General features: G+C 44.7%; 1 non-coding gene and 4 pseudogenes across 1 annotated transcript; all 5 read right to left on the bottom strand.

Moving 5' to 3' along the window:
* Positions 1-4571: 4571 nt before the first annotated feature.
* LOC141269738 (5S ribosomal RNA) lies at positions 4572-4691 on the bottom strand (annotated as a pseudogene).
* Positions 4692-12357: 7666 nt separating this feature from the next.
* LOC141269950 (5S ribosomal RNA) lies at positions 12358-12477 on the bottom strand (annotated as a pseudogene).
* A 6898-nt stretch (positions 12478-19375) lies between these two features.
* LOC141270430 (5S ribosomal RNA) lies at positions 19376-19494 on the bottom strand. The gene has a single exon (XR_012321666.1). It is a non-coding gene; the product is annotated as a 5S ribosomal RNA (ribosomal RNA).
* A 942-nt stretch (positions 19495-20436) lies between these two features.
* LOC141269129 (5S ribosomal RNA) lies at positions 20437-20556 on the bottom strand (annotated as a pseudogene).
* Positions 20557-21162: 606 nt separating this feature from the next.
* On the bottom strand, positions 21163-21281 carry LOC141269873 (5S ribosomal RNA; annotated as a pseudogene).
* Between the last annotated feature and the right edge of the window lie 2398 nt (positions 21282-23679).

The following is a 23679-nucleotide window of genomic DNA, read 5'->3' as shown; positions in this document are numbered from 1 at the left end:
GAGAGACAGAAGATTTGGTTTTGGGAGTGGCTAAGGAAAAACTGTAATTATAATGTTGTATCAAAATGTAATAAAATGTCTCAATATTTATTTATAATCTTATACAGTAAAATTGTAGTTACATAGTTTTAAATAGTTCATATATATATATATATATATATATATATATATATATATACACTTGTCTAAGTAGAGATTGCGTATAATTGTATTTATATATACGTTTATAAGATATATATATATATTAATTAATAAATTAGAACTACATATATATAAATTTAAGTAGCAATATTTTGAATTACATTAGAACCAACCAATATATGTATAAGATATTTAAATAATTCTGTTTCTGTATGAATTTGTTATTTAATTTTATTTTCTTATATTTCCTTAGAGTTTTCATTCCAAAGCAGGATTTGATCAAAGAACTCTAAAATGGATTTATTTCTTTATTCACACAGGAAGTGAAAAAATTGCATGATTTCATGTGTATAACATTTTAAAATAGTAACAATATATCTAGTTGAACTATAATATATATGTAATACTTATTAATTCTTTTGTGTTGCTAATATTTTCTGTGCATGAAGTGTTCGTGCAAATTAAAGTAGCTTTACAGCATGACGTGTGACAGCTGCGGCCTTTGAACTTTGAGCTAATAGTATAGGATCACATTCATTCTATTTTCAACTGATGTAACTTAAGACCGGGCAGCCAGTGAAAAAATAATCTAAGACAAGAGTTTTTTCAAGTGTCTGAAATTCCAGTGACTTACTCTCATATTATATAATATGTACTTGGGGAATAGTCAAAGAAATATAAAGATATTCAATTGATATGGCAATGCGCATTAATAAATTGGGATACAACAATTTTGGGTTAAATATATATATATATATATCTAAAACTTCATATGTGGAATGTTTGAGTTGAACAGATCTGTGAATGTCAGAGTGAAGGTGACAGATGAGTAAATCAGCAGCTGCTAAGTGTGATTGATGTGACAGAGGCCTCGTATGTTTGTATGTTTGAAAAAAAAAAGTTTTTTTATGTGAAGGTACAAAAATATATTTAATTCTGAGGAAATTATAATACATAATTAGGTATTATCTACATATATATATTTCTATATTTCTTTAATAATTATTATTTCTTGATTTAACTAATAGTGGATAAGGGCAACCACACATCAAAATGGTTTACAAAGCAAATTTATATTTAGAATAATTTTCCACATGATAATATTCTTGAATAACTATAATATTATTTTTAATGGTTACCTAAATAGGTACACACCTCTCTTTAGTCAAATCTATGCTACTCATCGATATGAAATTTATGCACAATATTTCTAGAAGAATAATTATTTTTAATTTGGTTCTGATATATACATAAATTTTATAAAATAATATTTTTGGTATTAAGGGGGAAAATGTGTTTTTGATCCTGATTGCATAATCACTTTTGATCAATACTTATTTTCCACACATTTTAATAAAGAAGAAATAATAATAAGGTACTATGGTATAATTAAGAAGGGTATTACAGGCAAAGTTGCATAATTTAATATTTTTTGGTGTTACAAGGTTATGACAAATATGAAATTATCCAAATAATGGAGATATAAGGGTATTTTTTATGGAGAATATAATTACTCTGCATTTGTTATTAAAATTTAAAGGCCTTATTTTTATTTTTATTCTTATTTTTACTCTTAATTTTATTTTTCATTTTTAAAATTTTATTCTTACTTTATATTTCTTATTTTTCTATTTTTTCATTTTTTAATTCTCATTTGATTTTATTTGAGTTCAATATCTCAATTGAGAAAACACATTAATATTTAATAAAGTAATGTCTAATACAAGAGTATTGCTTCATTAAATATATATTGCTAAGGAAAAAAATGTTTACATTTTCTGAGTAAACACAACAATTCATTCATTCATTTATTCATTCATTCATTCATTCATTCATACATTCATATATTTATTCATTTTGGTTCAGGAGTATACATTCTTTGATATTATTGGTTTAATAAAGATATAAAAACTTGTTTTTTCAAAATACACTGACACCTATGGGTTGGAAAAGGTAATTACACCTATGACATAAAAATGTTCTATCATATGGAGAACTTGATTGATAATGAATTATTATCTATTATTGTTTATTATTCCAAACATAATTTATTTTAATATTTTGATAATAATTAGATGGATATTACTGATTGCTATGGTACGCTGTGATATTATAGGTTAGGAAAAACTGCCAGATTTGGTATCAGATTAGGGAATGAAGACTTCAATCAAGACATCGCAATTATGAATTCTATCTTAATAAAGACTTTTAATTTTTATAAATCAAAGAGATTCTCAAAAGTTACAAGAAGAAGCAACTGATATCCGGACGTCTCAGAAGGTAACAGGTGTGAATGCTGAGTGTTATAATAGACTGTGTCCATTACATACAATACAATTCACACCACTGATCACCAGGACGGCAGAGGACGATGATCCTATATGTACTGTGTTGTGTTCAAGTTTCATCACGTTCCAGTGGTTTCTTATCACCTGCAACGCTTCAATGAAAGCTGGTGAACAGGTAATACCTGGCATATGTGTCCTTTATATAAAGGACTGAGTACTGGTTATGGTGCTATATAAAGCAGGAAAGTGTCAAGTTAACCCTTGCTTTACTGACCAAAGATGTCACATCTGTTCCAAAAGTGACACGAGACCAGTGCGGACACACGGAAGATTCCAAAGACGATCCAACGTAAGTCCAGGTGACACTGCACAGATATTAAAGCTACATTTCATCCATGGACTTTGTTTTCTTATCAACTGACACACATGATCTTTCTAATAAAGAGTACAGTTTATGGACTGAACAATAATGAGCACAATTATGGACTGTACAATATCTACATGCTGTAATTTATTTCAAAGGAGTTTTCATCTAAAGACTGTGTTATAAAAGAACCAAGAAGAAGACGAGACGACGACGCGATGACATCAGATGATGATGATTGAACCCGCGATTGCTTCAATTTAGATATAGGGAAGTATAATTATACATATTAAATGAATATTAGTCACGGCTTACCATAACATGAATTCACATCATTATATAAAAATAATCCGATATTGATACTATAATTACTATTATTATTATTATGGAAATTTAATGATATTGCCAAGGAAGAAGGAAAGAAAAAATGATTGATGAATGTATCTTCTTTTGAGAATTTTCAGTTAAAGTCCTTTTATTCTCAAAAAGAGGGAAATGTTAAATGGTTAATTATGGAAATTCATTTGGAATGTTAATCGATAATCATTTTTCTGAGTTCTATGCCTCAGCCATCGTGTCTAGTTGACATGCGCTATTTGTGTGTGTATTTTTGGTTCACTACCATATGTAGAACAGGTGTCCATACGACTGGCTATAAAAGCCCATGGTACAGAAAGGGGGGGCTCTCTTGCTCTGCCCACCCCAAAAGACACAGAATCTTCATGCTGAGAAGCAGATGACATGTAGGCCTGGACACATGCTGGACAAAGACATGATTTACCAGCCAGGATCCAAGGAAAGATGGGTGAATCTCAACAATTAAACAATTAAGCTAATTATGGACAAATGGACAATTACTTTATAACTAATTATTGTATGTACCTGCTGCAATCTGATTCTTTTTAAAGGACAATACAAGAATAAATAGATACATTTTTTTATAAGAATATCGTGATATTGATACTTTGAGAAGTCCTCAGTAGAAAAAAAAACACAGGAAGAGTATTATTTTACAGTCTCCCATCCAAGTACTAACCAGGCCTGACCCTGCGTAGCTTCCAAGATCAGATGAGATAGGGAGTGTTCAGGGTGGTGTGGCCGTAGGCAGAGATGTAGGCTGCCCTTTCCAGTGCTCAGCACTGCAGCCGGGGATTAACTTTTAATGAAAGGGAACAATCCCTTTGACTGTCTGCAGTGCGCCACACCTAGGATGCGCACTCTCACAGACAAGCCAGCATGCACACGTGCTCGCACGTGACAACACCCCCTATCTGCCCCTACAACCTCTCCGTCACCATGCGTCAGACTCTCCTGCCTGTTTTATGATTTCAGGGCCCTAGCAGGAATCACCCCCCCTCCCCAATTCCTTCCACACCTTCCTTGCCTTCCTTGAACTGAGGTTAGCTCTTTGTCAGCCGGTCTGGCTTGGTTACACAGGCTTCTTTGCAGAGAAACATGTTACTTCTGCTGGCCCTCGCTAGGCGGCCGGCATCCAAAGCCTTCCCTGGGCACCTGCTGAAAGCCTGGCCCCTTCACGGCACCGGGTGCTTTTAACGTAATCATTTCCACACGACGAGCTGCGGAGTCAATAAGCACTCCTAGCCGTGGCAAGGAGCTCGGTGTCAGGCCTGCGTGAAGGCGGCGGGGTAGAGTACTTAGCTGCCAACTGGCTCAGAGGCCTTGGGGCTTCCATCATCTAAGTTACTTAAGGTCGGTGTCCGGTAAGTCGCCGTTCCATGCTAGCCGAGCTGGGCAGTAGGGCAAAACGTCATCAAAATGGTCTACAGCACCCGATGTTCCCAGGAGGTATCGCATCCAAGAACTGTCCGAGCCCAGCCATGCTTTGCTTCCGAGATCAGACGAGATCAGGCGTATCCAAGGTGGTATGGCCAGTAGACGCTGCTTGATCCATCACCCGGCCAGCCTTTCTCAGGATCGCTTGGTGGCGACCAATCTGGCCGTGATGGGGCGGGCTCCGAAGGGTCCATACAAAGGCTGTGAGGTCCCTACAGGTGTGGTTTATTTAGCAGTGATTCACCCGACGCATCAGGTGTCTTCAAAAATGGCTCGGCGCAGGGTCTCCTGCAGGCTAAACCCTTCATCGCGGTAATGTGACAGAAAGAGCAAGCTGGACCCGTAACTTGAGGGCTGAGCGAGACGTCCAGGGGTGAATGAAGGAAGAGGGTGAGATGGTTGCCAGTGACTTTGAGCTGCTCTTCAGGGGGGAGGGTCGTGTTGCCTGCAAAGGCCTTCTGCTTGGGGTTACCGGTGGTTGCCTCCAGCCACGTGGGAGACGCTGGTCCTGGTGAAAAGGAGCCTAGTATTAAAAGTAAAGAAGCAACAATGCTGGAGGCCCACGGTGATCAGAAGGATGCTGGTATTTTGCAGAGATGAAATAGCGCAAGAGAGAAAGCAAATGAAAAAAAGAAAAGAGAATGAATGTGTGCACTTGTGAAAGGGAATGGAAAAAAGGCATAGAAGAGAGTGCCCCCTGCTGGTGGAAGGAAGGAAAAAGCAAAAGCCTACAGCACCTGGCATTCCCAGGCGGTCTCTGTTAAATGGTTAATTATGGAAATTCATTTGGAATGTTAATCGATAATCATTTTTCTGAGTTCTATGCCTCAGCCATCGTGTCTAGTTGACATGCGATATTTGTGTGTGTATTTTTGGTTCACTACCATATGTAGAACAGGTGTCCATACGACTGGCTATAAAAGCCCATGGTACAGAAAGGGGGGGCTCTCTTGCTCTGCCCACCCCACAAGACACAGAATCTTCATGCTGAGAAGCAGATGACATGTAGGCCTGGACACATGCTGGACAAAGACATGATTTACCAGCCAGGATCCAAGGAAAGATGGGTGAATCTCAACAATTAAGCTAATTATGGACAAATGGACAATTACTTTATAACTAATTATTGTATGTACCTGCTGCAATCTGATTCTTTTTAAAGGACAATCCAAGAATAAATAGATACATTTTTTTATAAGAATATCGTGATATTGATACTTTGAGAAGTCCTCAGTAGAAAAAAATAATACAGGAAGAGTATTATTTTACAATGGTGAGCCAGACAGTCCTGTTTTTTTGTTTTTTAAATTAAGTAAGTGAATTTCTTCCGTGAACAAGGGGGGAGTCCTGACGAGCTGAACAGCTGTTGTTCACGTGTCAGTAAATTCACTAGTTTGTCACGAGAAGCAGAAAGGACCTACAGACTGAGGAAAGACAGGAAGCAGAGGTACTAACAAGGAACAGAATCACACAGGAAAAGAATCAGACGAACTGAAGACAGGACGTGCTGATAAAGAGAAGCCAAGAAATCTTAAGGTAAGCAAAATATGGATATAATTTCTTCTTTTGCTAAACAAAGTAATATTAATTTCAAAGTTAATGTAGGAGATGACATAGAAGTTTTGTGGCTCAGTTTATACAAAGAATGTGAATTGCAGAATTTACAGTTAACTTCTAAATTGGTAAATAGAGACAAACAGAAATTGAGAAATATTCTACATTTGGTAGATTTTTTTCATAGTCTTGTGTTAGAGATTTCTAAGCAGGAAAATAGTGTAGAAGTGTCAGACGGTGATACTGATTCTGACTGTAATGTGGAAAATGAACAAGAAGTAAGACACGTGTCTGTAACTGAAGGTGACCTTGGGTCTGACCAAGAGACGGACATACAGAAACCTGACATGGGAGGAGACATGACTGACATACGAGAAACCGACATACTAGGTGATGTGGGAGGAGACGTGAGTGACGTAGGAGGAACGGACGTACAAGAGCCACTAAAAATATCAGAGAATTCTGGAATTACCCAGGCTCAACTCCAAATTAAAATGAGGAAAAATTTGCTGAAATTATACAAAATCATGCCAAAATATGATGTCAAAATCCATGCCTGTAGAAATTCAGAGACATTTGAGAGCTTCTCTGATAAGTTTGATTTATCCAATGAGGAGAGGAATCAATTATTTAAAATATGGATTCCTGTGACATTGTCCAGACGTTTACATTTAATGCCCTGTGAAAATGACTCTCCTAATGGATGGGAAAATGATTTGGACAGATTAAGATATTTGATTTATTGTGTCACAAAGGATTTTCCCAACATAGAAGATCTGCAGAAACTAAGGATTGGTAGGAACGAATGTACATATACATTCATGTCCATATTTGAACGGTTGTACAAAGCTCTCATCAAAAATGGAAAAGTACAACATATGATAACAACTTTTGTACAAAAATTCAAATTCCTAAATTCAGTTTCCCAAGTTATGGCATCACAAAAAAATTCATTATTTGAATGTGCGCAGATGCTGGATTTTGTTAGAAAACATGAGAATCGTGAAAAGAAAATAAACCAAGCTAAATTTATAAATCCAGGAAAGGTAAAATCTTACCAAAAGCCAATATCAAACTCTCCTAGACTGAGTCATCCCCATAGTGAACTCTATCAAATACGCAGAAGATTTCATATATGTTATAAGCCATATCACCCAGTGCAAAGATCCATCTCTCCACAGAATGAGTTAATTCTCAGTCAGAACTGTGATTCTCTAAAAAGGAAAATGGCTGAAACTGATGGACAGAGACAGGTGAGACGACCAACTCACAGTGACGTCATGGAATGTGGACAGAAGAACAGGCAGTTCTCTGAGGTTTTGAAGGATAGAAAAATGTCTTTCCTAAATAGGGCGTTCCTGGAGATATTTGAGAGAGACAGAAGATTTGGTTTAGGGAGTGGCTAAGGAAAAACTGTAATTATAATGTTGTATCAAAATGTAATACAATGTTTCAATATTTATTTATAATCTTATACAGTAAAATTGTAGTTACATAGTTTCTAATAGTTCATATATATATATATATATATATATATATATATATATATATACACTTGTCTAAGTAGAGATTGCATATAATTGTATTTATATATACGTTTATAAAATATATATATATATATTAATTAATAAATTAGAACTTCATATATATAAATTTAAGTAGCAATATTTTGAATTACATTAGAACCAACCAATATATGTATAAGATATTTAAATAATTCTGTTTCTGTATGAATTTGATATTTAATTTTATTTTCTTATATTTCCTTAGAGTTTTCATTCCAAAGCAGGATTTGATCAAAGAACTCTAAAATGGATTTATTTCTTTATTCACACAGGAAGTGAAAAAATTGCATGATTTTATGTGTATAACATTTTAAAATAATAACAATATATCTAGTTGAACTATAATATATATGTAATACTTATTAATTCTTTTGTGTTGCTAATATTTTCTGTGCATGAAGTGTTCGTGCAAATTAAAGTAGCTTTACAGCATGACGTGTGACAGCTGCGGCCTTTGAACTTTGAGCTAATAGTATAGGATCCCATTCATTCTATTTTCAACTGATGTAACTTAAGACCGGGCAGCCAGTGAAAAAAGAATCTAAGACAAGAGTTTTTTCAAGTGTCTGAAATTCCAGTGACTTACTCCCATATTATATAATATGTACTTGGGGAATATTCAAAGAAATATAAAGATATTCAATTGATATGGCAATGCGCATTAATAAATTGGGATACAACAATTTTGGGTTAAATATATATATATATATATATCTAAAACTTCATATGTGGAATGTTTGAGTTGAACAGATCTGTGAATGTCAGAGTGAAGGTGACAGATGAGTAAATCAGCAGCTGCTAAGTGTGATTGATGTGACAGAGGCCTCGTATGTTTGTATGTTTGAAAAAAAAAAATGTTTCTTTATGTGAAGGTACAAAAATATATTTAATTCTGAGGAAATTATAATACATAATTAGGTATTATCTACATATGTATATTTCTATATTTCTTTAATAATTATTATTTCTTGATTTAACTAATAGTGGATAAGGGCAACCACACATCAAAATGGTTTACAAAGCAAATTTATATTTAGAATAATTTTCCACATGATAATATTCTTGAATAACTATAATATTATTTTTAATGGTTACCTAAATAGGTACACACCTCTCTTTAGTCAAATCTATGCTACTCATTGATATGAAATTTATGCACAATATTTCTAGAAGAATAATTATTTTTAATTTGGTTCTGATATATACATAAATTTTATAAAATAATATTTTTGGTATTAAGGGGGAAAATGTGTTTTTGATCCTGATTACATAATCACTTTTGATCAATACTTATTTTCCACACATTTTAATAAAGAAGAAATAATAATAAGGTACTATGGTATAATTAAGAAGGGTATTACATGCAAAGTTGCATAATTTAATATTTTTTGGTGGTACAAGGTTATGACAAATATGAAATCATCCAGATAATGGAGATATAAGGGTATTTTTTATGGAGAATATAATTACTCTGCATTTGTCATTAAAATTTAAAGGCCTTATTTTTATTTTTATTCTTATTTTTACTCTTAATTTTATTTTTCATTTTTAAAATTTTATTCTTACTTTATACTTCTTATTTTTCTATTTTTTCATTTTTTAATTCTCATTTGATTTTATTTCAGTTCAATATCTCAATTGAGAAAACACATTAATATTTAATAAAGTAATGTCTAATACAAGAGTATTGCTTCATTAAATATATATTGCTAAGGAAAAAAATGTTTACATTTTCTGAGTAAACACAACAATTCATTCATTCATTTATTCATTCATTCATTCATTCATTCATACATTCATATATTTATTCATTTTGGTTCAGGAGTATACATTCTTTGATATTATTGGTTTAATAAAGATATAAAAACTTGTTTTTTCAAAATACACTGACACCTATGGGTTGGAAAAGGTAATTACACCTATGACATAAAAATGTTCTATCATATGGAGAACTTGATTGATAATGAATTATTATCTATTATTGTTTATTATTCCAAACATAATTTATTTTAATATTTTGATAATAATTAGATGGATATTACTGATTGCTATGGTATGCTGTGATATTATAGGTTAGGAAAAACTGCCAGATTTGGTATCAGATTAGGGAATGAAGACTTCAATCAAGACATCGCAATTATGAATTCTATCTTAATAAAGACTTTTAATTTTTATAAATCAAAGAGATTCTCAAAAGTTACAAGAAGAAGCAACTGATATCCGGACGTCTCAGAAGGTAACAGGTGTGAATGCTGAGTGTTATAATAGACTGTGTCCATTACATACAATACAATTCACACCACTGATCACCAGGACGGCAGAGGACGATGATCCTGTATGTACTGTGTTGTGTTCAAGTTTCATCACGTTCCAGTGGTTTCTTATCACCTGCAACGCTTCAATGAAAGCTGGTGAACAGGTAATACCTGGCATATGTGTCCTGTATATAAAGGACTGAGTACTGGTTATGGTGCTATATAAAGCAGGAAAGTGTCAAGTTAACCCTTGCTTTACTGACCAAAGACGTCACATCTGTTCCAAAAGTGACACGAGACCAGTGCGGACACACGGAAGATTCCAAAGACGATCCAACGTAAGTCCAGGTGACACTGCACAGATATTAAAGCTACATTTCATCCATGGACTTTGTTTTCTTATCAACTGACACACATGATCTTTCTAATAAAGAGTACAGTTTATGGACTGAACAATAATGAACACAATTGTGGACTGTACAATATCTACATGCTGTAATTTATTTCAAAGGAGTTTTCATCTAAAGACTGTGTTATAAAAGAAACAAGAAGAAGACGAGACGACGACCCGATGACATCAGATGATGACGATTGAACCCGCGATTGCTTCAATTTAGATATAGGGAAGTATAATTATACATATTAAATGAATATTAGTCACGGCTTACCATAACATGAATTCACATCATTATATAACAATAATCCGATATTGATACTATTATTACTATTATTATTATTATGGAAATTTAATGATATTGCCAAGGAAGAAGGAAAGAGAAAATGATTGATGAATGTATCTTCTTTTGATAAATTTCAGTTAAAGTCCTTTTATTCTCAAAAAAGGGGGAAATGTTAAATGGTTAATTATGGAAATTCATTTGGAATGTTAATCGATAATCATTTTTCTGAGTTCTATGCCTCAGCCATCGTGTCTAGTTGACATGCGCTATTTGTGTGTGTATTTTTGGTTCACTACCATATGTAGAACAGGTGTCCATACGACTGGCTATAAAAGCCCATGGTACAGAAAGGGGGGGGCTCTCTTGCTCTGCCCACCCCACAAGACACAGAATCTTCATGCTGAGAAGCAGATGACATGTAGGCCTGGACACATGCTGGACAAAAACATGATTTACCAGACAGGATCCAAGGAAAGATGGGTGAATCTCAACAATTAAGCTAATTATACACAAATGGACAATTACTTTATAACTAATTATTGTATGTACCTGCTGCAATCTGATTCTTTTTAATGGACAATCCCAGAATAAATAGATACATTTTTTTATAATAATATCGTGATATTGATACTTTGAGAAGTCCTCAGTAGAAAAAAATAATACAGGAAGAGTATTATTTTACAGTCTCCCATCCAAATACTAACCAGGCCTGACCCTGCTTAGCTTCCGAGATCAGATGAGATCGGGCGTGTTCAGGGTGGTGTGGCCATAGGCAGAGACAAGCCTCTCACTTGCTGCTTTTCTACTTTGACGTCTGGCTGCCGGCTGCCCTCTCCAGTGCTCAGCAAGACCAGGTCCTTTTGTGCTTTCCCTTCTCTTCAATTTTTTTGCTGGCTTCCTTAAAAGGTCTTGTAGACACAACGCCCCACTCAGAGCCGCTGAGCTCACTGATCGGCTGCAGCGCTGTCGACGGAATGTCAGCTTCACGGCCAATGCCACAGGCCGGGAGCAGAGGCGAGACTCACCGGTAGACCCGGGTAGGGTGAGTAGAGCGCGGTTAGTTGCTTTCTAATAGGCTGCAGCCGGGGATTAACTTTTAATGAAAGGGAACAATCCCTTTGACTGTCTGCAGCGCGCCACACCTAGGAAGCGCACTCTCACACACAAGCCAGCATGCACACGTGCTCGCACGTGACAACACCCCCTATCTGCCCCTACAACCTCTCCGACACCATGCGTCAGACTCTCCTGCCTGTTTTATGATTTCAGGGCCCTAGCAGGAATCACCCCCCCTCTCCCCAATTCCTTCCTTGCCTTCCTTGCCTTCCTTGCACTGAGGTTAGCTCTTTGTCAGCCGTCTGGCTTGGTTACACAAGCTTCTTTGCAGAGAAACATGTTACTTCTGCTGGCCCTCGCTAGGCGGCCGGCATCCAAAACCTTCCCTGGGCACCTGCTGAATGCCTGGCCCCTTCACGGCCCCGGTTGCTTTTAACGCCATCATTTCCACCCGGCGAGCTGCGGAGTCAATAAGCACTCCTAGCCGTGGCAAGGAGCTCGGTGTCAGGCCTGCGTGAAGGCGGCGGGATAGCGTACTTAGCTGCCAACTGGCTCAGAGGCCTTGGGGCTTCCATCATCTAAGTTACTTAAGGTCGGTGTCCGGCAAGGCGCCGTTCCATGCTAGCCGAGCTGGGCAGTAGGGCAAAATGTCATCAAAATGGTCTACGGCACCCGGTGTTCCCAGGAGGTCTCCCATCCAAGTACTGTCTGAGCCCAGCCCTACTTTGCTACCGAGATCAGACGAGAATGGGCGTATCCAAGGTGGTATTGCCAGTAGACGCTGCTTGATCCATCGCCCGGCCAGCCTTTCTCAGGATCACTTGGTGGCGAGTGTAACATACCTGGCGGCGTCCTTGCATAGTGGTCCATCTCCCACTGTGTAAGAGCGCGCACTTGATCTCCTGTCCAGAATGTCTCTCTGGCTTCCCTCCATGCTGTCTGTTTGTGTCTGTTTCTGCTGCTTAAGGGCGGCGCCCGATCACTTCCTGCTTTTTGTACCTACTGTAGGTCACACCCCTTGTGCGTCCTCAGCCTATTGCTGTCTGTCACCTGGTATATAGCTCAGCTGCTCCCATCTATCCCTGCCTGAGCATAGTGTTTCATTCAGTGTGTGCTTGCACTCTGAAGGTGCCAGGTCCCGTTCTTTGTCTCCTGCCTTGTGGTATCAGTTCCCGTGTCTGAACTGAGTCCTGTCTATGTCTCCTGCCTTGCGGTATCAGTTCCCGTGTCTGAACTGAGTCCTGTCTTTGTCTCCTGCCTTGCGGTATCAGTTCCCGTGTCTGAACTGAGTCCTGTCTATGTCTCCTGCCTTGCGGTATCAGTTCCCGTGTCTGAACTGAGTCCTGTCCGTGTACTCTTGCCTGCTGCCTCTCCTGGAGGCTGTATTTCCAGTCCTGTCTGAACACGCTCCTAACCTGTTCCTCCCGCCTTCTAGGGGCAGATTACCTAGACCCGCTCCTGTATCTTGTCTGTCCTGTCTGAACACGCTCCTTGCCTGTTCGTCCCGCCTCTCTGGGAGCCGTATTCCCAGACCCGCTCCTGTATCCTGCTGCAGTGTCGGTCTCCTCCGTACACTCAGTTCCAGTCTGAACTCTCTCCTATCCTTTACCTGTTTTGCCTCTATGTCCGTTCCCTTCCTTTTTCTGCAGAGTCTGAACTCGTACCTAACTCCTGCTTGTTGTCTCTGTACTCCCGTTTGTGAGTTTGTGGTCCACTCGCTACTTCACTGCAAGTACCCTGTGGGTATCTGGCTCTGCCTTTCTCTTCCTGTCTGTTCCGTGTGAACAGAGCCCTGTCCCCCCTGCTCTGCTTTGTTTGCCGCTCTGCGGTTTCCGCTCTGCTCCTGCCTTGTTTACCGCTCTGCGGTTTCCGCTCTGCTCCTTCCTTGTTTACCGCTCTGCGGTTTCCGCTCTGCTCCTGCCTTGTTTACCGCTATACGGTTTCCGCTCTGCTCCTGCTTAGCTTGCCGCTCTTGCGGTTTCTGCCCTGCTCTTGCCTTGCTTGCCGCTCCTGCGATTTCTGCTCTGCTCCTGCCTTGTTTGCCGCTCTGCGGTTTCCGCTCTGCTCCTGCCTACTTAGCCGCTCTGCGGTTTCCGCTCTGCTCCTGCCTACTTAGCCGCTCTGCCGTTTCCGCTCTGCTCCTGCCTTGTTTGCCGCTCTGCGGTTTCCGCTCTGCTCCTGCCTACTTAGCCGCTCTGCGGTTTCCGCTCTGCTCCTGCCTTGTTTACCGCTCTGCGGTTTCCGCTCTGCTCCTGCCTTGTTTACCGCTCTGCAGTTTCCGCTCTGCTCCTGCCTTGTTTACCGCTCTGCGGTTTCCGCTCTGCTCCTGCTTAGCTTGCCGCTCTTGCGGTTTCCACTCTGCTCTTGCCTTGCTTGCCGCTCCTGCGGTTTCTGCTCTGCATCTGCTCACTGCTCCGGCAGTCCTGTCCTTCTCTGCTTCTGCTCGCTGCTCCGGCAGTCCCGTCCTTCTCTGCATCTGCTCGCTGCTCCGGCAGTCCTGTCCTGCTCTGCTTGCGCTCGCTGCTCCGGCATTCCCGTCCTGCTCTGCTCTTGCCCACCGCTTCGGGCATTCCCTCTCTGCTGTGTTTGGCTACTGCATCTGCGGTTCTGTTTCTGTGACCCAGTCTGTACTGGGTCTTGTCCTCTCTGTGCTCCAGCCCATCCTTTCTGCCAGTACCTCCCCGCCTGCATACTCGCCTGTATCCACCCGTCTGCATACCTGCCGTGTTCGCTTATATCCACCAGTCTGTGCCAGCCTAACCTGCCTGTTCCAGTAATCCCTGTGTGGGTCAACCCCCGTGTCCGGAGTTTGACCTGGAGTAGCACCTGGTCCCTCTGCCCGGTTTCTCCTTGGTGCACTGGCGTCGTATGCCGTCGTGCCACCTTGGTCGGATCGGCCAGATACTTAGTCACGCCCCTCTAGGCACTCTCCGGTTCATGGTCCAGTGGAACCACTACTCCCGCACACGCCAGTCAGTCCGGGCGTGTGCATAACAGCATGCTCAGGCCATGGTTCCCGTTGAGCCCCACGGCCTTCGCTCTCTGAGACGTTTTCTAGTGAGTACATGCATTAAAAATAAATAGATAAATTTTTTTTTCCCTTAGCTGAGTTCCAGGCGAATTACGCACCGTCCAGATGGATCTATCAGCTCTCGTTCCTGCGGATCCGCCACGTTACTATGGGGATCCAAGACAGTGTCGTGCATTTGTGGAGCAATGCATGCTACACTTTAAGGCCTACCCTCTCTATTTTCCTTCCGATTGGGCTAAAGTGGCCTTTATGATTGACTACCTAGCGGGTGATGCCTTGAAATGGGTCACCCCCCTATGGGAAGCATGGGATCCTGTCGTCCTTGACCTGCAGGCCTTCCTGGTGGCCTTTCGTGTGGTCTTCGAGGACCCTAACCCTGAAGCCCCTGCTGAAGCTTCACTTCCCAATATCCCGGAGCAGCCCCGATGGGTAATGTGTGTGGGTAGCGCAATAGTCCTCCAGCCCAATGAGACTACTGCCCACCCAGAATCCTCACAGGGTGACTATGATTTCCGGAATACTTCTCCCAACCTCAAGAGGCAGTCCAGACGTGCTAGACGTAGAGGCAAGCCGTCACGCCAGGGTCTGTCCTCCCTGAGACCTCCTGACCCCAACCTTGAAGTCCCTACTGAAGCTTCATCTCCCTGTATCCCGGAGAAGCCCCAACGGGTAATGTGCGTGGGTAGTGCACCAGTTCTCCTGCCCGAAGAGACTTCTGCCCATCCAGACTCCACACAGGAGAACTTCCTGCACCCGGCATCAGATGCTTCACCCACTTTAACCGGTGTGCATGTCCAAGGATGCTCCAAAGCTGTGGTTACCTCAGAGTCTGTGCACCTCTACTATCTACTACCTGGTGGAGGTCCCCCTGTTGCCTCCTGAATCCTCCGGGATACCACTCGATAACAAATGGAGAGAGACTTCTCTACACCCGGTACTCGATACTTTGTCTGCTTCGTCCTGTGAGCCTGACAATGGGTACCCCAAAGTGGTAGTTACCCCCGAGTCTCTACACCCCTCCGACCAGGCGGAGGACCTCCAGTTGTCCCCTGAACCCTTCGGGGTGCTACCTGGTAGCGAAAGGACAGAGACTCTCCTATACTCTGTACCTGATACCTCGCTCGCTTCGTCCAGTGAGTCCAACCTAGTGTACTCTGAAGCAGAGGTTAACCATGAGTCTCTACACCCCTCTGACCAGGCGGAGGACCTCCAGTTGTCTCCAGAACCATTCGGGGTGCCACCTGGTGGTGAATGGACAGAGACTTTCCTATATCCTGGATCTGATACCTCGCTTGCTTCGTCCAGTGAGTCCGACCTAGTGTACTCTGAAGCAGAGGTTACCCGTGAGTCTCTACACCCCTCTGACCAGGCGGAGAACGGCCAGTTGTCTCCAGAACCCTTCGGGGTGCCACCTGGTGGTGAATGGACAGAGACTTTCCTATACTCGGTACCCGATACCTCGCCTGCTTCGTCCAGTGAGTCCGACCTTGTGTACTCTGAAGCAGATGTTTTCTCTGAGCCTCTGCACTCTTCTGACCCGGCGGAGGACCTCCAGTTGTTTCCTGAATCCTCCGGGGTACCACCAGATAACAAAGAGGCAGTGACTTTTCCTCATCCTGTACCTGATAACCCGTCTATTTCTTCCTGTGAGCTTGACAAGATGTACCTCGAAGCAGAGATTACCCCCAAGTCTCTGTCCCCCTCCAACCCGGTGGAGGACTTCCAGTTGTCTCCTGTACCCTCTGGGATGCCACCTGAAAGTATGTGGAGTGAGACTTCCTTGTGTGCTGTTCCTGGTACTCCACCCATTTCGTCTGTTGCTAAGGGTGGCTGGATGGGAGGTAGCATCCTAGCTACCCAGAGGAGACCAGTTTTTCCGGTGGACAGTGGAAGTGATCTCTTCGAAGGGAAGAATTGGCCCTCAAATTCCCTGCGGGAGATTCTGGCAGGCCTGAAGAAGAGGGGGCGTAAGGCGGGGGGTACTGTAACATACCTGGCGGCGTCCTTGCATAGTGGTCCATCTCCCACTGTGCAAGAGCGCGCACTTGATCTCCTGTCCAGAATGTCTCTCTGGCTTCCCTCCATGCTGTCTGTTTGTGTCTGTTTCTGCTGCTTAAGGGCGGCGCCCGATCACTTCCTGCTTTTTGTACCTGCTGTGGGTCACACCCCTTGTGCGTCCTCAGCCTATTGCTGTCTGTCACCTGGTATATAGCTCAGCTGCTCCCATCTATCCCTGCCTGAGCATAGTGTTTCATTCAGTGTGTGCTTGCACTCTGAAGGTGCCAGGTCCCGTTCTTTGTCTCCTGCCTTGCGGTATCAGTTCCCGTGTCTGAACTGAGTCCTGTCTATGTCTCCTGCCTTGCGGTATCAGTTTCCGTGTCTGAACTGAGTCCTGTCTTTGTCTCCTGCCTTGCGGTATCAGTTCCCGTGTCTGAACTGAGTCCTGTCTATGTCTCCTGCCTTGCGGTATCAGTTCCCGTGTCTGAACTGAGTCCTGTCTGTGTACTCTTGCCTGCTGCCTCTCCTGGAGGCTGTATTTCCAGTCCTGTCTGAACACGCTCCTAGCCTGTTCCTCCCGCCTTCTAGGGGCCGATTACCTAGACCCGCTCCTGTATCTTGTCTGTCCTGTCTGAACATGCTCCTTGCCTGTTCGTCCCGCCTCTCTGGGGGCCGTATTCCCAGACCCGCTCCTGTATCCCGCTGCAGTGTCGGTCTCCTCCGTACACTCAGTTCCAGTCTGAACTCTCTCCTATCCTTTACCTGTTTTGCCTCTATGTCCGTTCCCTTCCTTTTTCTGCAGAGTCTGAACTCGTACCTAACTCCTGCTTGTTGTCTCTGTACTCACGTTTGTGAGTTTGTGGTCCACTCGCTACTTCACTGCAAGTACCCTGTGGGTATCTGGCTCTGCCTTTCTCTTCCTGTCTGTTCCGTGTGAACAGAGCCCTGTCCCCCCTGCTCTGCTTTGTTTGCCGCTCTGCGGTTTCCGCTCTGCTCCTGCCTTGTTTACCGCTCTGCGGTTTCCGCTCTGCTCCTTCCTTGTTTACCGCTCTGCGGTTTCCGCTCTGCTCCTGCCTTGTTTACCGCTCTGCGGTTTCCGCTCTGCTCCTGCTTAGCTTGCCTCTCTTGCGGTTTCTGCCCTGCTCTTGCCTTGCTTGCCGCTCCTGCGGTTTCTGCTCTGCTCCTGCCTTGTTTGCCGCTCTGCGGTTTCTGCTCTGCTCCTGCCTTGTTTGCCGCTCTGCGGTTTCCTCTCTGCTCCTGCCTACTTAGCCGCTCTGCGGTTTCCGCTCTGCTCCTGCCTTGTTTACCGCTCTGCGGTTTCTGCTCTGCTCCTGCCTTGTTTACCGCTCTGCGGTTTCCGCTCTGCTCCTGCCTTGTTTACCGCTCTGCGGTTTCCGCTCTGCTCCTGCTTAGCTTGCCGCTCTTGCGGTTTCCACTCTGCTCTTGCCTTGCTTGCCACTCCTGCGGTTTCTGCTCTGCATCTGCTCGCTGCTCCGGCAGTCCTGTCCTGCTCTGCTTCTGCTCGCTGCTCCGGCAGTTCCGTCCTGCTCTGCATCTGCTCGCTGCTCCGGCAGTCCTGTCCTGCTCTGCTTGCGCTCGCTGCTCCGGCAGTCCCGTCCTGCTCTGCTCTTGCCCACCGCTTCGGGCATTCCCTCTCTGCTGTGTTTGGCTACCGCATCTGCGGTTCTGTTTCTGTGACCCAGTCTGTACTGGGTCTTGTCCTCTCTGTGCTCCAGCCCGTCCTTTCGGCCAGTACCTCCCCGCCTGCATACTCGCCTGTATCTACCCGTCTGCATACCTGCCGTGTTCGCTTATATCCACCAGTCTGTGCCAGCCTAACCTGCCTGTTCCAGTAATCCCTGTGTGGGTCAACCCCCGTGTCCGGAGTTTGACCTGGAGTAGCACCTGGTCCCTCTGCCCGGTTTCTCCTTGGTGCACTGGCGTCGTATGCCGTCGTGCCACCTTGGTCGGATCAGCCAGATACTTAGTCACGCCCCTCCAGGCACTCTCCGGTTCATGGTCCAGTGGAACCACTACTCCCGCACACGCCAGTCAGTCCGGGCGTGTGCATAAAAGCGAGCAATCTGGCCGTGACGGGGCGGGCTCCGAAGGGTCCATGCAAAGTCTGTGCCGTCCCTACAGGTGTGGTTTGTTTAGCAGTGATTCACCCGCCACATCAGGTGTCTTCAAAAATGTCTCGGCGCAGGGTCTCCTGCAGGCTAAACCCTTCATCGCGGTAATGTGACAGAAAGAGCAAGCTGGACCCGTAACTTGGGGGCGGAGCGAGACGTCCATGGGTGAATGAAGGAAGACTGTGAAATGGTTGCCAGTGACTTTGAGCTGCTCTTCAGGGGGGAGGGTCGTGTTGCCTGCAAAGGTCTTCTGCTTGGGGTTACCGGTGGTTGCCTCCAGCCACGTGGGAGATGCTGGTCCTGGTGAAAAGGAGCCTAGTATTAAAAGTAAAGAAGCAACAATGCTGGAGGCCCACGGTGATCAGAAGGATGCTGGTATTTTGCAGAGATGAAATAGTGCAAGAGAGAAAGCAAATGAAAAAAAGAAAAGAGAATGAATGTGTGCACTTGTGAAAGGGAATGGAAAAAAGGCATAGAAGAGAGTGCCCGCTGCTGGTGGAAGGAAGGAAAAAGCAAAAGCCTACAGCACCTGGTATTCCCAGGTGGTCTCCCATCCAAGTACTAACCAGGCCCAACCCTGCTTAGCTTCCAAGATCAGACGAGATCGGGCGTGTTCATGGTGGTGTGGCCATAGGCAGAGACAAGTCTTTCACTTGCTGATTTTCTACTTTGACGTCTGGCTGCCGGCTGCCCTTTCCAGTGCTCAGCAAGACCAGGTCCTTTTGTGCTTTCCCTTTTCTTCAATTTTTTTGCTGGCTTCTTTAAAAGATCTTGTAGACTCAACGCCCTACTCAGAGCCGCTGAGCTCACTTATCGGCTGCAGCGCTGTCGACGGAACGTCAGCTTCACGGCCAATGCCACAGGCCGGGAGCAGAGGCGAGACTCACCGGTAGACCCGGGTAGGGTGAGTAGAGCGTGGTTAGTTGCTTTCTAATAGGCTGCAGTCGGGGATTAACTTTTAATGAAAGGGAACAATCCCTTTGACTGTCTGCAGCACGCCACACCTAGGAAGCGCACTCTCACACACAAGCCAGCATGCACACGTGCTCGCACGTGACAACACCCCCTATCTGCCCCTACAACCTCTCCGTCACCATGCGTCAGACTCTCCTGCCTGTTTTATGATTTCAGGGCCCTAGCAGGAATCACCCCCCCCTCCCCAATTCCTTCCGCACCTTCCTTGCCTTCCTTGCACTGAGGTTAGCTCTTTGGCAGCCGTCTGGCTTGGTTACACAAGCTTCTTTGCAGAGAACCATGCTACTTCTGCTGGCCCTCGCTAGGCGGCCGGCATCCAAAACCTTCCCTGGGCACCTTCTGAAAGCCTGGCCCCTTCACGGCCCCAGGTGCTTTTAACGCCATCATTTCCACACGGCGAGCTGCGGAGTCAATAAGCACTCCTAGCCGTGGCAAGGAGCTCGGTGTCAGGTCTGCGTGAAGGGCGGCGGGGTTGCGTACTTAGCAGCCAACTGGCTCAGAGACCTTGGGGCTTCCATCATCTAAGTTACTTAAAGTCGGTGTCCGGCAAGGCATCTTTCCATGATAGTTGAGCTGGGCAGTAGGGCAAAACTTCATCAAAATGGTCTACAGCACTCAGTGTTCCCAGGAGGTCTCCAATCCAAGTATTGTCCGAGCCCAGCCCTGCTTTGCTTCTGAGATCAGACGAGATCGGGTGTATCCAAGGTGGTATGGCCAGTAGACGCTGCTCGATCCATCGCCCGGCCAGCCTTTCTCAGGATCGCTTGGTGGCGAGCAATCTGGCCGTGACGGGGCGGGCTCCGAAGGGTCCATGCAAAGGCTGTGCCGTCCCTACAGGTGTGGTTTGTTTAGCAGTGATTCACCCGCCGCATCAGGTGTCTTCAAAAATGTCTCGGCGCAGGGTCTCCTGCAGGCTAAACCCTTCATCGCGTTAATGTGACAGAAAGAGCAAGCTGGACCCGTAACTTGGGGGCGGAGCGAGACGTCCAGGGGTGAATGAAGGAAGAGGGTGAGATGGTTGCCAGTGACTTTGAGCTGTTCTTCAGGGGGGAGGGTCGTGTTGCCTGCAAAGGTCTTCTGCTTGGGGTTACCGGTGGTTGCTTCCAGCCACGCGGGAGACGCTGGTTCTAGTATTAAAAGTAAAGAAGCAACAATGCTGGAGGCCCACGGTGATCAGAAGGATGCTGGTATTTTGCAGAGATGAAATAGCGCAAGAGAGAAAGCAAATGAAAAAAAGAAAAGAGAATGAATGTGTGCACTTGTGAAAGGGAATGGAAAAAAGGCATAGAAGAGAGTGCCCCCTGCTGGTGGAAAGAAGGAAAAAGCAAAAGCCTACAGCACCTGGTATTCCCAGGCTGTCTCACATCCAAGTACTAACCAGGCCTGACACTGCTTAGCTTCCAAGATCAGACAAGATCAGGCATGTTCAGGGTGGTGTGGCCGTAGGCAGAGACAAGCCTCTCACTTGCTGCTTTTCTACTTTGACGTCTGGCTGCCGGCTGCCCTTTCCAGTGCTCAGCAAGACCAGGTCCTTTTGTGCTTTCCCTTCTCTTCAATTTTTTTGCTGGCTTCTATAAAAGGTCTTGTAGACACAACTAGTGTTGAGCCACCCCCGTAGTGTTCGAGTTCGGTTCGGTTCGTCGAACACCCGTGTGTTCGCCGAACTGTTCATCGAACTGTTCGTCGAACACCTTCGAACACCGTTAAAACCAATGGCAGGCAAACAAAAACACATAGAAACACATAGAAAACACATTCAAAGGTGTCCAAAAGCTGACAAACTGCTCAGAAGACATAACTAACACATGGAAAAGTGACAAGTACATATAGTCATGCGAAAATAAAAGAGGTGGAGGAGTAAAAGGAGGGGGAGACACAGATGTCATGCCCTTCTAAAATCCAAAAAGTGAGAAGCCGACATGGCCAGTCCGTTCCTGCCCGTGCCACCTCCGTGTCGCCGGGTTTGTGCCAGAGCCGCGGTAGACCCTGACGGCCAGCCCCCCTCTCCTAATACTGGTGCCTGTCCGCTGGTGGGTCGAGCCGCCCGCGGTGGGGGGGGAGTAACATCTGCAGAAGAAAGACCATCTTCCAGCCAAACTAACATGTCGACTTCTTTTCGTGGACAATGTGATACGATCCCTTTGTTACGGACACGCCCATCGCTACAAATTCCAGATGAGGCACAAAAACAGCAGGTGCTTCAGCGGATATCAAGTGCTCCTTCAAGTGGGCTCTCCTCCACCTCAACTTCAACATCACAAATACTCCAGTCCTCAGAGGTGTCACCCCAATCGCACTTGCTTCCTCACAGCTCCCAAGTCTCCAGCTGCCGGTCTGAGTATGGGGTAACACAGATGGTTGAGTCTGCACAGCTGTTTACTCATACTATAGCCTGGGAAACGGAGGTCTGCTCCAGAGCTTCTGTTAATCCAGACGAGGAAATGATCTGCACTGATGCCCAGAATCTTTATAAGTCGGATCCAGGACCAGATGAAGAAGGTTCTGAGCATAATGTAGACCATTGTTCCCAAACTGTAACTCCTGTTGGTGGAGACAATGATGAAGACGATGATGAGACTCAAATACCTGATTGGAGCGACAACTTGACTTTTCGGTCAGGGCAGGAAGACGTTGGCTTTGAGGACGACGGGTGTGATAACACACAGGGTGATGATGACAAGGTTGGAGATCCCACTTACTGTCAACCCACAGTCAGCCAGTCGATGAGGTCACCCGGGCCTTTGCCTGGCCTTTGGGATGTCGCGGTGGTCGGCTCCCTGGCCCGTACCCTGTGGTCACTCTTTAAAAGGGTGGATAATTGTTAATTTTATAAGAGTTTGTGACACCACCTGTGGTATCTGGTGAGAAGCACCAGCGCTGCAGCAGTCCACTGAGGCCCGTGATAAGGCAGCTCGATGGTATAGCTCCCCACAGGTGGAGCTAGGTCTCAGGTCAGCGTATGCAGGGGGAATGCAGGACAGGCGAGACCCAGCTGGGTCAGAGCAAGAACGGAAACGGACACGGTAGTCACTTCAGTACCTTTTACTGGAGGAAATTCAGGCACATCCTGGAGCACTGTAGGGTGAAGGGTGCATATCAGGATCCTCCCCAATGAGCGGGTGTAGGGCCTCCTGTTTCTTGCCTCTGCGCAGTAAGTTTCTGACCTGCCCGGAGCTAGGCCTAACTTTGTCTCTGTCCTGCGCTGGCTGACCTTGTGGTAGGGCCTTCTCTTGAAGTTCACGCTCCCAGTATGCGGGGCCTAAGCGTCTCCTGGCTCTGTTACGTATCAGTACCTTAGCGATCCTGGGACTTGTAGTTCTCCAGGGATTCCGGTTATGCCTTACTGGGTCATAGAGATCCCGGTAAGCTCGGATCCGGTGTCCGGTAAATGCTTCGGGGTGAGCTTGTTAAGCTCCTCTGCCCCTTATGTACTAACTCGCCACTCGCCTTCGGCCTACTCGGGCCCTCAATAGGCTATACACACTAACGGCAGCTTGCCGCGCTTCACCGATCTTATGACGCCGGCACACCTTAAGCTCTATCTGGGCTCCCTGAATCTAGCTAGCAGGAGCCTCGTGCTCCACTGCTGAACTATTAACTGAGTTCTCTAGACTAGACTGAGCTCCACTGCAGACTGACCTCTCTTAGGCTTCTCTACTGCAGGAACTCTTCAGAGGAACTGAACTGCCTAGCTCCACCTTCCCTATTTATATCCCTAACGGGCTCCCTCTGCTGGTCTGAGGTGGAAGGTGGAGATGTGTGAATGTTTATGGGGCCTCTTGTGGAGGATTCCATCAATACACTCTTCTAGGATCTGTGATACCAAGCGCAGCGGGGCGTCACAGA

This window comes from Phyllobates terribilis, unplaced genomic scaffold, assembly GCF_046119375.1.
Source record: "Phyllobates terribilis strain yellow unplaced genomic scaffold, ASM4611937v1 Scaffold_4__5_contigs__length_816908805, whole genome shotgun sequence".
Taxonomy (NCBI): domain Eukaryota; kingdom Metazoa; phylum Chordata; class Amphibia; order Anura; family Dendrobatidae; genus Phyllobates; species Phyllobates terribilis.
The sequence above is the reverse complement of the archived record's forward strand: the minus strand, read 5'-3'. Positions and strand labels throughout refer to the sequence as shown.